This window comes from Rhinolophus hipposideros, assembly GCF_964194185.1.
Source record: "Rhinolophus hipposideros genome assembly, chromosome: 10".
Classification (NCBI taxonomy): Eukaryota; Metazoa; Chordata; class Mammalia; order Chiroptera; family Rhinolophidae; genus Rhinolophus; species Rhinolophus hipposideros.
The window spans coordinates 37,528,869-37,542,221 of record NC_138056.1 but is presented as its reverse complement, the minus strand read 5'-3'; the positions used below and the strand labels follow the sequence as shown (position 1 = coordinate 37,542,221).

The 13,353-nt window shown below is 42.2% G+C and overlaps 1 pseudogene across 1 annotated transcript; it reads right to left on the bottom strand.

Moving 5' to 3' along the window:
- Window positions 1–1,129: 1,129 nt before the first annotated feature.
- Window positions 1,130–1,487, bottom strand: LOC308503738 (cofilin-2-like; annotated as a pseudogene). Its single transcript has one exon. The product of its transcript is annotated as a cofilin-2-like (transcript).
- Window positions 1,488–13,353: the final 11,866 nt, after the last annotated feature.

Genomic DNA, 13,353 nt, shown 5'->3' with positions numbered 1-13,353 from the left:
CAATACCTATGGGCTCTTTGTTCCCATACTATTCTGCAAAGCTTGGTTTTTGTTGTTTATTTCACTGCATATCAAATTAAAATGGGAGTGGGTGACTATTGCAAAAGACAATTAAAATGTTACCAGCAAGAAGTGATAGTTGACAATCTGATGAGAAGAAATGAAATAGAATAACCATAAAGTTATATTAATTTTAGACCTCAAAAAGAAAGATAGCATGATATCATTTAGTTTGGGGCTATTGGCTCAACATGCATTGTTGTGTTTTGTTTTTTCTTTTAATATGCCACAATTTTTATTGCAACGTGGCCATTTTTGTAAGGGTAGGAAGTTTGACCTCAGAAACAACATTCTATTTTAGGCTCTTTTATACAGAAATTGCCATCATGACTGATATTCAAAATATCTTTAGTGTTACAAGACTTACACTGTAAACAAAAAACCCTTACATGTATTCAGTAGTGTATACTCAATGGCAAACAAAAAGGCATTAGTAACAGCTCCTTCTTTTAAGAAGATATGCAGGTAACAGGAATGAACACTGAGGTACTAGAATAAGTAGATGACACAGTTAACGCAACTTAATTGGCATTTCTTTGTGGGTGGGGAGTTAAACTCATTTCAAAAAAGTGCTTTCAATACATAGCGTTATATCTTATCTCTGTGCTGCTATGTCACAAAATAAGCTTGCCATAGTATGAACACTGGAGCCTCACAGAACTGCAATCAAATACAGCTATAAATAACGCTGAATAAAGTTTACCATCTGACCAGAGGATAATACTTTCAAGGCATTCAATCAGCTTACCCTTTGCAGTATTCTAAACTATTCACATTGACAATCATATTCATTGTAGTGCTTGTTGCAAGGGAGGCATATAACCAGCTGTTTTAGCTAAATGATGGGAAGTCATTCCTTGGGTTTTACATCAAAGTAACAGTATTAAACAATCTAATGGCAATCACTGATAGGCTGCTTGCATGAATGATGTTTCCTTCATTCACTGTGTTGGATGGACCTAGGGGTAAGAGGGAAAATTAAAAAACCCAAAAAACTTAATACTATTCCAATTGACTGAGCTGGAGAAATGAAAGCTCCTTAACACCCAGATGGCACTTCACTGTCATTTTATAAGGGTTTTCCTTCAAATGAAACTACTACATTGCCTCTCAAGCTCTCTCCAAGTGTCGAACCGTTTTATGTCATCCAAGCCATTTACTTGCCACTCATATTTAATACCTGTAAATTTCTTTTTAATGGCATCTTTAGAGCTAGCATAAATCATCTTGCTTTTTAAAGGTGCACTTTCAGGAGCCCTAGATCTGCTTTGGCTTCCTCCGCAATTATTTGTCTTTTGTCATGGCTTAAACAGAAGAGAACTGCTTTCTTTCTTTTTTTTGATCTCCTCTTCTGTAGAAGATTTTCTTACTTTCATATCATTAAAAACTTTCATGACTTCATCATTCATTGTAACTCCAGAAGCCATAGTGACTATGGCTGCGGTGGCGCCTTGGTGGCACTGGGACCTACATGTTTTATTGCCCCTGAAAGCACGCAGTTATTAGTGCCCAACACATTAAGTGATTGATGTTCTTATGATGGTATTGGTGAAATCAACAAAGGATTAAAATTATATTCAGCGTATTCTTTTTAAGAAGGTAGAGGAGTAGGCAAATGCATTTTATGTCGTTTTCCATACAAGTTGATATAATTTGGCACGTTATCAGGATAACAATAGATACCGCTCTTGAGTGCCTCTTCTACGCATACCTACGTGAATAGGTGTTTAAAATAAATTATCATTAATCTTGCTGGGCAAAGAAACTGCAACCTGGCCAGACATGAAACTCAGAGTTTTGAGGAAGGCAGATTCATTTTGTTGTGGCCCTGGAGAATAGTTTTATTTTGAAAATGAGACTTATGGATTGCCTTCTTCTGAAGACAGCAGAGGAGTGTGTAATTATTTCATCTAATTTATGTATTAAGCTGATATAATTTGGAACATGAGGGATAAACTTTTGATATAATCATCATCATCATCATCATTACTCTTAAGTATCTGCTCTGTACCAAGCAATGTGTTTGGTATTTAATATAAAATATTTTTACTCCTGCCAGGCAGTTATTTTATTGCCATTTTACATGTTGAGAAACTCTGGCTGAGGGGGGGTTATTATCTGCTCAAGAACAATAAGTGAGCGATAGAGCCAAGACTCAAATCCAGTTGCATAAGACCCCAAAGCCATACTCTCCCCAATCCCAGGTGGACTCCAGTTATAGAGGAATCCCCTTCAATGCACCTGGTGATTCCCAGACAGTGCCCTAAGGGAGTCGTCTCTGTAAGGAGCTTTCTGGTACAGTGGGAAGGTTCCTATTTCTATCCCTCTTCTTCATGAAACACGGTTCTCAGCCAGAGAGAGGAGAGGCATTCTGGATCCTGTGAGTCTGAGCCAATGGAGAGTTTTAATCGTCTAAGAGGAACCCCTTCAGAGTAATTCCTTGACGTCACAGCTGAGTCCGTCCACCTCTCTAATAACCAGCCAGGCCCTCCTACACCACATTTCGTTCTTTCCTGGCAGCTAAAGACACTCTAAAGATAGCCTCTAGATGTTGGAAGGTACCTCTTCTGGTGTCCACAGCAAAGTAAGTGCTGTGTGATGGCAATAGCAGGACTCGGGGCAAGTCAAGTCCACTCTGCAGGAAAATCAGCGAGGTCCTCTCATTTTCCAAGAAAGAGAGGCCAGGAAAACCCAGGGACCTGAAATGCCATTCCTTCCTTCTGCCATAAATGCCTTTCTCATTCCTTGTCTGACCTAAAATGCACTGATGTGGTTGGTGTCCTTGATTCTAGGCTCTAATGGCAGCTGGTGCGTCACAGTGAGGGGGCAGATAATCGTACATCAAAGCCCCACAAGCCTTCATGCCTCAGTGTGAATAATCATCACACTCTCTCGGGAGCAGGAACACATTAGAAAGTTTCCACGAGCTTGCGTGGTGGAAAGTTCAGGAACTCAAGTGCACGCCCACATTTTAACAATTCCCTATTGCCTGCTCAACCTCAGCGCAGCTTCCAAATACCAGATATAGGTTAAAAATAAACAGACAAAGTGGGTTTTTGCAGATGGGTTTTATCCCAGTGCTCACTTAATTAAAAGCCTTGCTGTTTGGTTACTGTCAAAGGAATAGCAGACGTATTTAAGGCCTGGGGCTCAAAGTCCAAGCACCGACGTTAGGGTTTAGCAGCATCATGATAACCGGCCAAGGTCTGGTGTTATGTGATGGCAAAGCATTCTTTCCCCACCCCCACTGGACTTTCACCAAATGTGACACCAGTTGGCTCAGTATCTCCATTTTTCTGGAGCATATTTGAATGGGAACGCTGAAGGACACCTAATACATTGGAATTTGGCAAGGGAGGAGCATCGTACGTATACTTGAGATTTCATGATATCTAGACATATCTAGACACAATCTAGATATCTAGATATCATTCACTGCCTGAGGCGTGAATGCAGACAGCACAGCCATATGGGTCATAAGCAGGAAGGCTCCCTTCCCAACAGAAGAGGCACAGAGGATGGTACCTGATATAAGGGGAGTTATCTTGTTTCCTCACCCACTGCCCCACACCCCATTAGAAGCACTCCCTTATCAGGGACTCTAACTTCGCCCTATTTAGCCACTTTCTGGCTCTGGCCGAGCTTCTCCCCAGAAGCTTCCTCAGTGCTGCAGCCCACAGCAGCCCCTTTCAAGCCCCAGCACTTAACAGTCCTTGCCAGTTGGCCCAGCGTTGACTCCTTATGGTAGGCAGAATAATTATACACGCACACACACCGATGTCCTGATCCTAATTCTTGGAAACTGCAAATACGTGACTTTACATAGAGAAAGGGACTTTGACGATGTGATTCAGTGGGGGAACTGGAGTTAGAGATGGTACTGGATTATCCAGCTGAGCCCAATAAAATCACAATGGCCCTTCTAAGTGGAAGAGGGAAGCAGCAGAGGAGATCAGAGGATATGATGTGAGAAGGACTCTACTCACTGCCATGCAGGGACTCTGGTCCCACTCCCAAACCAGAACGCAGGATATGGTGAGGTCAAAGAGGAACAACAAGGGAGCCACAGACAGGGGACTCATACCACGATATTCTCAACGGCGGCTGGTTGAGACACAAAAGCAAACATCCACCTACTAGTACCTCAACAAGGGGTCTTCCTGCACCCCAGTCTCACTGGCGGCCGGGCCAGACACAGGAAGTAGGATCAACATGATCCGCAATCTGCTGTCCACTTCTCTGCCAACCAACCAGCCAACCCACCCAGTAGCGAGCTGCAATCCGCGCTTGCTAGCTCCGCCATGGCAGTTACATCAGTGGCTAATGGCTCACTGGTTACAGCTGACGGCCAACTAGTCACAGCTGATGGCCATCTACTACCTGAGCCCGCACCTTTCTACGTGAGGCCGAGAGCCTGAAAACTGCTCTCCGGGACTCTGTCCTCATACTCACCATTGCCGGTTTTCAATATAGAGGAAAGGGGCCATAAGCCAAGGAAATGGATTCTCCTCTAGAACCTCCAGATAAGACACAGACCTGCCAACTTTGTATAATAGCTAGACTCATGTTAGACATTGGACTTCTAGCCAAAGAAGTGTAAGGTAACACATTTGCATTGTTTTATGCCACTCAACTAGTGATGATTTGGCAAACTAATCATTAGTAGGAAACTAATACACTATTCCCTATCTTTTATTGTTTGTTAATTATTTCTTTAATATACTCACTTGTGTGAGTCTTATCTTGCTAAGAGACCACATTCTTTCTAGTAAATTGGTCTTATTCATTTCCTCTTTCTTTTTCAGACTCAGATATATGCTTTAGGCTTTAGGTGAACTCACCAGTCACATAGCAAAGCTTCTGCTGACAACTTGTAGAAAGAATGGCAGCCAGGCAAGGACCAAGAGTTATAGATCCACATTTATGAGACAGCAAAAATGTGCTGCCAGCCCAGCTGACAAGCTATCTCTCCCCTGTCAGAGAGCACTGCTGCGTCTTTTAATATCACAGATATAAGGACCAGGACATCTGCCCCACTCTCCTCCTCCTATTTTGAAATCCTTTGGTCTTCATATTTAGCAGCAGGTGGAGGGAGGAGCCTTTTCTGATTGCATCACTCAATAGAATGATATATCCTTACTCCTTCATACTGACCCCTCAGCAGTTCTTTCAAAAGACAACGGTATCTTCCAGGGCAAGTGGGGGAAGCCAAATAGTGAATATCTTGGTGTTATAGAATGGTACTGTAAAGATAGCATAAAGATTACAGCACATTTGTAGAACATCAGATTTAGAAGGGAATTTCAAACTCTCTCAAACCAATAGTTCCGTTTGACAAATGTGGAAATAAAGGTCCTGACTCTAGCACTCTTTTCATTTCCGCATCCTTCTACTGCATCCACTGGCAAAACGAAACACTCTACAGAATCAACCACAACTTCAGGCAAGATAAACCAACGCATAATGCAAACTATAGGAAGTTACTGGGTCTTTATTTTATGAATGTTGTTTTGGATCTGATTTTGGCTTTATTGTTTAGCAATTTCCTTCAGTGGCATTTATTTTCCTGTTGTAAAACTGTCAATCTCTCAAATGTTGCTCCAGGAATTGTAGATGATTCCTGCCTGGTCACTGAGACTCACTACAAGTTGTGGTCACCCTGAAGCCGGCAGACATGTCCTCCTCTGAGTCAGGGGCTGTGTCCAGAGGACCAGATCTCTTACCTGATGTTGCAGCAGATAAGCCATGTTCCAGCATCTCAGAACCTCACTGGCACCTGGAAAATATGATTAATTCAAGCCAAATTCTCTTACTAGTTCCTCACCTGCAAAACAAAGGTAATAATACACATTGTAATAAATTGCTGACAGTATAAGAGAGCATACAGATAGTGCCGGACACACAGCTGAAACTCAATTGTTGGTATTAGGTTGGTGCAAAAGTAATTGCAGTCTAAAAGGTTAAACACAATTGCAAAAACTGCAGTTACTTTTGCATCAACCTAATAGTTTTAATATTTATAATATTTTTGCTTTGTTTTATTTCAATATGATTTTTATGTTTTCACACTCTACCTGTATCATCTTGCAGGAAATTTTATATCTAGGTTATTAATAAAGTTTTGATAGCTCCTCCTCCAATGTTTACAGAGATCCTCCTGTTTAAAGATTTCAGCAAAATCCCCAGCAGGGTTCACTTCCTCTCTTTGGCAGCCATTTCTGTCTTCCCTCCACGAGTAAGGACTTCACTGCCCTCTGAAAGTGCCAGAGAAATGATTCAAAAGCTATCAGTTCTCTTCACAAGTTCTTCAGTAAACTCTCTGATGGAAAGCTTTGGTTTCTCCCCTTCTTTACACAGTATAATTTTTTAGAGTCACTTTGTGTTTTTAAAGCAGTTTTAAATTCACAGTAAAATTGATACGAAGGTATAGAGATATTTCCCACATACAACCTGCCCCCACACACGCATCGCCTCTCCCATTATCAACATCCTTCACCAGAGTGTTACAATTGATGAACCTACATCAACACATCACACTCAAAGTCCACACAGAGATTGCCTTAGGGTTCACTCTTGGTGGTGCATATGCTACAGGTTTGAACAAAGGTACAAACAAACATGAACAAAGGTACGTGTTTCCCTGAAAATAAGACCTAACCGGACAATCAGCTCTAATGCGTCTTTTGGAGCAAAAATTAGTATAAGACCCAGTATTATATGGTACCCAGTATTATATGGTACCTGGTCTTAGAGTAAAATAAGACTGGGTCTTATATTATATACTATATAAGACCGGGTATTACATTAATTTTTGCTCCAAAAGACGCATTAGAGCTGATTGTCTGGCTAGGTCTTATTTTGGGGGAAACACGATATAATGACACATATCCATCATTATAGTATCACACAGGATATTTTCACTGCCCTAAAAATCCTCCGTGCTCCATCTTTTCTTCCCTTCACCCACTCGCAACCCCTCCCAATTAGATTAATTTCACTATCTCTAGAGTTTTACCTTTTCCAGAATGTCATTGTCACGCAGGGGACTCTGCTCCTGCTCCCCACACAAGAACGCAGGATATTGTGAGGCCAAAAAGGAACACCAACAGATTCATAAATAGGGGAGTCATACCACTATATTCTCTTTGATGGCTGGGTTGGAGACACAGGAAGCAGGAGCCGCAATCTGTCCTTGGCTTCTCTGCCAACAAACCCACCAACTGTCTAGCATACCACAACATTCTCGATGGCAGCTGGTCAAGATATAAAAGCAAACACCTGCCAGTACCCCAACAAGGGGTCTCTCTGCACCCCAGTCTCGCTGGTAGCTGGGCAAGACACAGGAAGTAGGATCAACAAAATCCGCGATCTGCTGACCACTTCTCTGCCAACCAACCAACTAACCCCCTAGTGTAGCCACAGCAGTTATATCAGTGGCTAATGACTAACCGGTAACAGCTGATGGCCACCCAGCCACAGCAGATGGCCATCTACTACTTGAGCCAGCACCTTTCCACGTGAGGCCGAGAGCCTGGAAACTGCTCTCTGGGGCTCTGTCCCCACAGTCATATAGATGGAATCACACAATATTTAGCTTTTTCAGATTGGCTTCTTTCACTTAAAGGAAGAGGTCCACGGGCCAAGGAATATGTATTTAAGATTCCTCTATGTCTTTCATGGCTTGAAGCTCATTTCTTTTTACTGCTAAGTAGTATACCATTGTCTGGATGTACCACAGGTTTTTTTACCCATTCACCCACTAAATGACATTTTTATTGCTTCCAAGTGTTGGCAATTATGAATAAACAGAGAAAACATTCTATAAGCCTACGGTGAGGCCTGAGACTTTCAGTGCGCCTTTGTTTCTGGATTGTGAACTTTACAGGTTTCTCAGTTTTCTTTTTTCTTAGAATCAGCTAAAGTTGGTATTTCCCTTATCCCGTGTGGAAGGCTAAAGCTGACTGGAGTTGTATTTCTCTTCTCTCTGGTCAGTTAGGCTCTGATAATACCCCAGCAGTTTGGGCTCTAGTTAACTAGCTTCTGCTGAGAACAGACCTTATTAGGAAAAACAGAGTGCTCTGGTGTATTTCAAAATGGTTCCTTTCCCCTGAGAAACACAGGGGATTTTCCTTGATATTTACTGTGAGAACCTGGTTGAGCTACCGGAGGTAAGTTTCACAAAATTATGGAAACCCCACCCCACCACCACTCCCAACCGAGTTCCACTGGAATTTTTAGCTTTCAGAATTTTCCAGCAATTTCAATTTGTCAGTTCAAGTTATCCTACCCTAGCATGGTTCCCTACAGTGGTTCTTGCTGAGTTTCCCCTTGCGATTCTGTGCACCAGTGGGTAAGCCATTACGCCCTATATTTACCTCTCTGTCTCTCCAATCTTATCAGGGAGGGTTTTGACATTTATCCTCACCTCTCTTTGAGATCCTAGAAGAGTTGATGATTTTTTAGTCTGTACACGTTTTCACTTGTTCTGACTTTCTGAACTCCTTACCTATGGTACCCAGTACAATCAACTTCCGGTTGAAATAATCCAATTTCACAGCTCCGAACTTCCCCCAGACTGAAGACAATGGATTTATGGTGGCGGTGATGTTGCTGCTCCTGTAGTTGTGGTTTTGTTATTGAGTCTGTATCATACACGACTTATATAGGAGCGGTACATTTAATGTTTTATGAACTTTTAGCAACTTTCAAATATGCAATACAGTACTATTTACTATAGTCACCATGCCGTACATTAAATCCCATGACTTACTTATTTTGTAATTGGAAGTTTGTACCTTTTGACTCCCTTCACCCATTTTGCCCATCTGCCTCTCCCACCCCCCTCCACTATCCCATCCCCCACTATCCCCACCCCTGCCTCTGGCAGTCACCAATCTGTTCTCTGTATCTATAAGTTTGGGTTGGTTTTTTTTTTTGGCCTTTTTTAAGATTCCACATATAAATGATATACAGTATTTATCTTCCTCTGTCTGACTTATTTCACTTAGCATAATGTCTTCAAGGTCTATCCATGTTTCACAAATGACAAGACTGTTCTCTTTTTTATGACTGAATCATATTCCATTGTTTATATACCACATTTTAAAAATAAATTCATCCATTGATGGACACTTAGGTTGTCTCCATATCTTGGTTATTGTAAATGATACTTCAATGAACATAAAAGTGCATATATCTTTTTAAGTTAAAGTTTTCATTTTCTTCTGATAAATACCCAGAAGTAGAATTGCTGGATCATACGGTAGTTTGATTTTTAGTATTTTGGGGAACCTCCATACTGTTTTGCATACTGGCTGTATCAATTTACATTGCCATGAACAGTGCACAGAGGTTTCCATTTCTCCACATCCTTGCCAACATTTGTTATTTCTTATCTTTTTGGTAACAGCCATTCTAGCAGATGTGTGGTAATATCTCATTGTCGTTTTGATTTGCATTTCCCTGATTAGTGATGTTGAGCACATTTTCATGTACCTGTTGGCCATCTGTATGTATTTTTTGGAAAACTATTTCTGCCCATTTTTTAATTGAATTGTTTGGCTTTTTGCCATTGAGTGATGTAAGTTCATTATATATAGTTAATATTAACCCTGTCTATGTAACTTTACCAACAATTGTCACCCCAATAAACTTTAATTAAAAAAATATTAACCCTGTATCAGATATATGATTTACAAGTATTTTCTCCTATTCAGTAGGTTGACTTTTCATTTTATTGATGGTTTCCTTTGCTCTACTGAAGCCTTTCAGTTTGATGTATTCCCAAATGGGTTATTTTTTGCTTTTGTTGCCTTTGCTTTTGGTGTCAAACCCAAAAACTCATGGCCAAGACCGATGTCAAGGAGCTTACTGCCTATATTTTCTTCTAGGAGTGTTCTGTTCAAGTGTTATTCTATTTTGAGTTAATTTTTGTGTGTGGTATAAGATAGTGGTCCAGTCTCATTCTTTTGCATGTGGCTGTCTAGTTTTCCCAACACTATTTATTGAAGACATTGTTCTTTCCTCATTGTATATTATTGGCCCCTTCATCGTAAATTAATTGACTTACTCATATATGGATGGGTTTATTTCAGGGCACAATAAATTTAACTTGAAAATGCTTTTTAGTTTTGTTTTTTCAGGTTATTGTCTGTTTGCTTCACAATTGGTTTGCTTAATTAAAGGAGTAAGGCTTTAGTTGTAACCCCTTTAATCCCTTGGAAACTCACAAGAATTTTCAACTAGATGTTGGTTTCTGACAAGCCCTGATAAATTATCTTTACTCTTACTTTTAAATCAAAGAGTATAAGATTCTAATTTAAATGCATGGAAATAAACATTAAAGAATTAATCAAATATTGTAAAATATTTTTTTCCCCAAGCAAGATTGTTGCAAAACTGGCCCTGATTTCTAGGTTTAAAAGTTAAAAAATAAGTTCACAAAACCAAGGGCCAGAAAGTCAAGCAACTAATTTAAAATCGGTATTTTTGTTAGTGACTTTCACTAGATCATTCTGTGTTGAGTCCAGAAACCCAGAGAAGTTTCAAGGATAGCTAGCTGGTCACAATCTAAGTGATTAGCGCACAGTAAGGTCTAAACTGCTTCTTTGGTTTCACTTGATAATTATGCAAGAGCTCAGTGGAAAATGGTTTTGTATGCATTTTTTTCTCTTTAAATTATTTTATAGAATAAGGTTGGGAGGGCAGTCAGGGGGACTAAGTTGAGCCCTGAGTCCCTGAACCTCTCCCAACTCAGCCCCTACAGCAAAACTGTACAAAAGTTAGGAGTGGGGAATCCATCCCCACCCAAAATTTGGGACAGATGGGACCCAGGAATACCCAATGATTGTCCTTCAGGCTGTCCTCCGGATATAGGGAACACACAAATCATCAAGCTGTCTGCTATTTGGGGATTCTGCCGCCCTTCTTGGCAGTAGCAGGATTCTTGCTCTGCCAGTGGTGTCCCGGGATGGTAAGGCGTCCACATTCATAGATATGGTCTTAGCAGGAATCTGGGTGCAGTGTTTGCATCCGGAGTTGTAGATGCCTACTGCCATGGTGGACGTGACTATACGGGTGGGGGCTGCTGTCTGTCAGCCTCCACAGCATGTAGAGGGCTGGGAACTGGCAACTCAAATTCTAAGAGAGGATCAGGAAATGGTTGGCCTTGCTCTTCTTGATTTCCTCCAGAATGCGGTCCCTCTGTAGTTGATTCACCTTCCCTGCAACAGGGCACTGTGGAAGATGAGCTTGTTGAACTTGGCGCTGGACTCCTTGTATATCCGTGGACCTGTGTACTGAGGCCCGACACCAGGGAGGACATTGCTGAAATTACTCCACTCGGCATTTCCAGCTACCAGGCAAGCGGCTTGGCGATTTAGATGGGCATAGAGCCAAGATGTGGACCTCTTCATACCACATTATGAAATAAGATCATAAAATAGGTGGCTATGTAGGGGACTATTTTAAAATTAGTATTTTCCCTGGTGACTTTCGCTAAGTCATGTGAAGTGTAGTGCTGAAGTTCAGAGAAGTTTTAGGGATAGTTGGAAACAATCTGAAGAATCCGCACATGCCAAAGTCTAAACGTCCTTGAGTTTATCTAGTAAATTAGGGATGGGCTCAGAGAGGAATGGTTTTGTATTTCACACCAGGAGACCCTAGTCTCTAGGAAAAACCCCTGGGGTAATCCTTATTTCCCTGTCTTATTCCTGAAAACTTCTCTCAGGAAACCAACTCTGAACACCAAATAAAATAGGAGGAGTCTTACTGAAATGCTTGCGCTCACAATTTCAGAATCCAAGCGATGTGCTGATCTACGTAACTATTAGGTTAGTGCAAAAGTAATTGCGGTTTAAAAGGTTAAAAAATTGCAAAAACCTCAATTACTTTTGCATCAACGTAATAGGTCCACATTTTCTGTGTGCTGGGATTAGAGCCTTGTAATAGTCGTGAGACTGGCTGGTGAATTTGAGACAATTAACTAATTTCCATTCATTCAACAAACATTGGCTTAGTGCCTGTTTGTGTGCCTGATATGGTGCTTAGTGTCCCCAAAAAAGGACGCTTTTCCCCCCTTTGGCTCCTGGCTCAGCAGGAGGCACTGCTTAAATATTCAGAGTGCTTAAGAGATGAGTTAATGTCAGTCCCTCCCCATCTGGAGAGACTGACCTTTAAAGTAAAGCTTGAAATTGCTGCAGGCTACCCTAGCACCCTCGGGAGGGCGGAAACTGATTCTCATGCCCCACACCACCAGCCCAGGGTTTGTAACTGCCAAATATTTCAAAGTAAGGAATGACTGCTGCCTTTGAAGGCTGAGGGTACCAGGGGTAGAGTTCTGAGTCCCTAAAGAAACATGGTGATGAAATTGGCTTCTAGAGTGGTTGTTGCTTAACCATTTGCAGCCATCATTGTGCTGGCAAAAGCTATGGTTCTCTCCTCACCTCAGGAAAATGCCATCCATCACACACATACTTACAAATGATTTCAGAAGGTTCTGTGTTAGAAATCTCATCTTGGAAGTGGAAGTATTTCTGCAAAAGTATTTGGCACCTGAGAACAGCCTCAAGTGGCAGTGCCCAATACCCAAGCCACAAGGTATCTATCCATCATGCCACCTTTGCCAATTTGGCCCTGCAACTCTGCACAGAAATCTTAACGCAGAGCTCAGGACCCAAACTACTGAACCTCAAAGGATTGGACTGGATCCCAGTACAGGCTGTCTGCTTCTAGGCTCCAGGACACACTGAAACCCAGATCCGCCATCCTGAGCCCTATCGCTTGCTTGGATCTCCTTTCCCATCTCTGCACCTGACCGGGACCTGCAATCTACCCAGCAGTTCTTCCATTCCGGGTTCCCCAGCGGCCCTGCCAGTCTGCCCTGCAGTGAGTTTCAGACACCCAGTTCCTCAGCCCCCGGCTTCTATTTCCTCCTGGCAGTAGTGCCCAACGAGTTAAGGAGGAGGGAAATTGAATAAGCGCATCTTGGAAGTTAGGTGTCACCACCGTTGTGGTGCGAGGCAGGTGCGTCCTAGGAAATGCTGAGCCTTCTGGAGACTGAGGACTGGGGTGCAGACCCGTGAGTCGGGCCACTAATGCTGCCCACGGGGCTAGTTACTCTGTGCCTGGAAGAACCACCACGCTGGGGTCCTGGCCTGCCCGCTCGCAGTACTGGGAGCCTCTGCGGTGCGCTGTGCGCTCAGACCCGGAGATCCTGGGGAGAGTGAGAAGCTGCTTTCTCCTGAGGGCAGCAAGTCAGGACGTGGGACCTTCCAGGCGGGCTTGGAGGGGGAA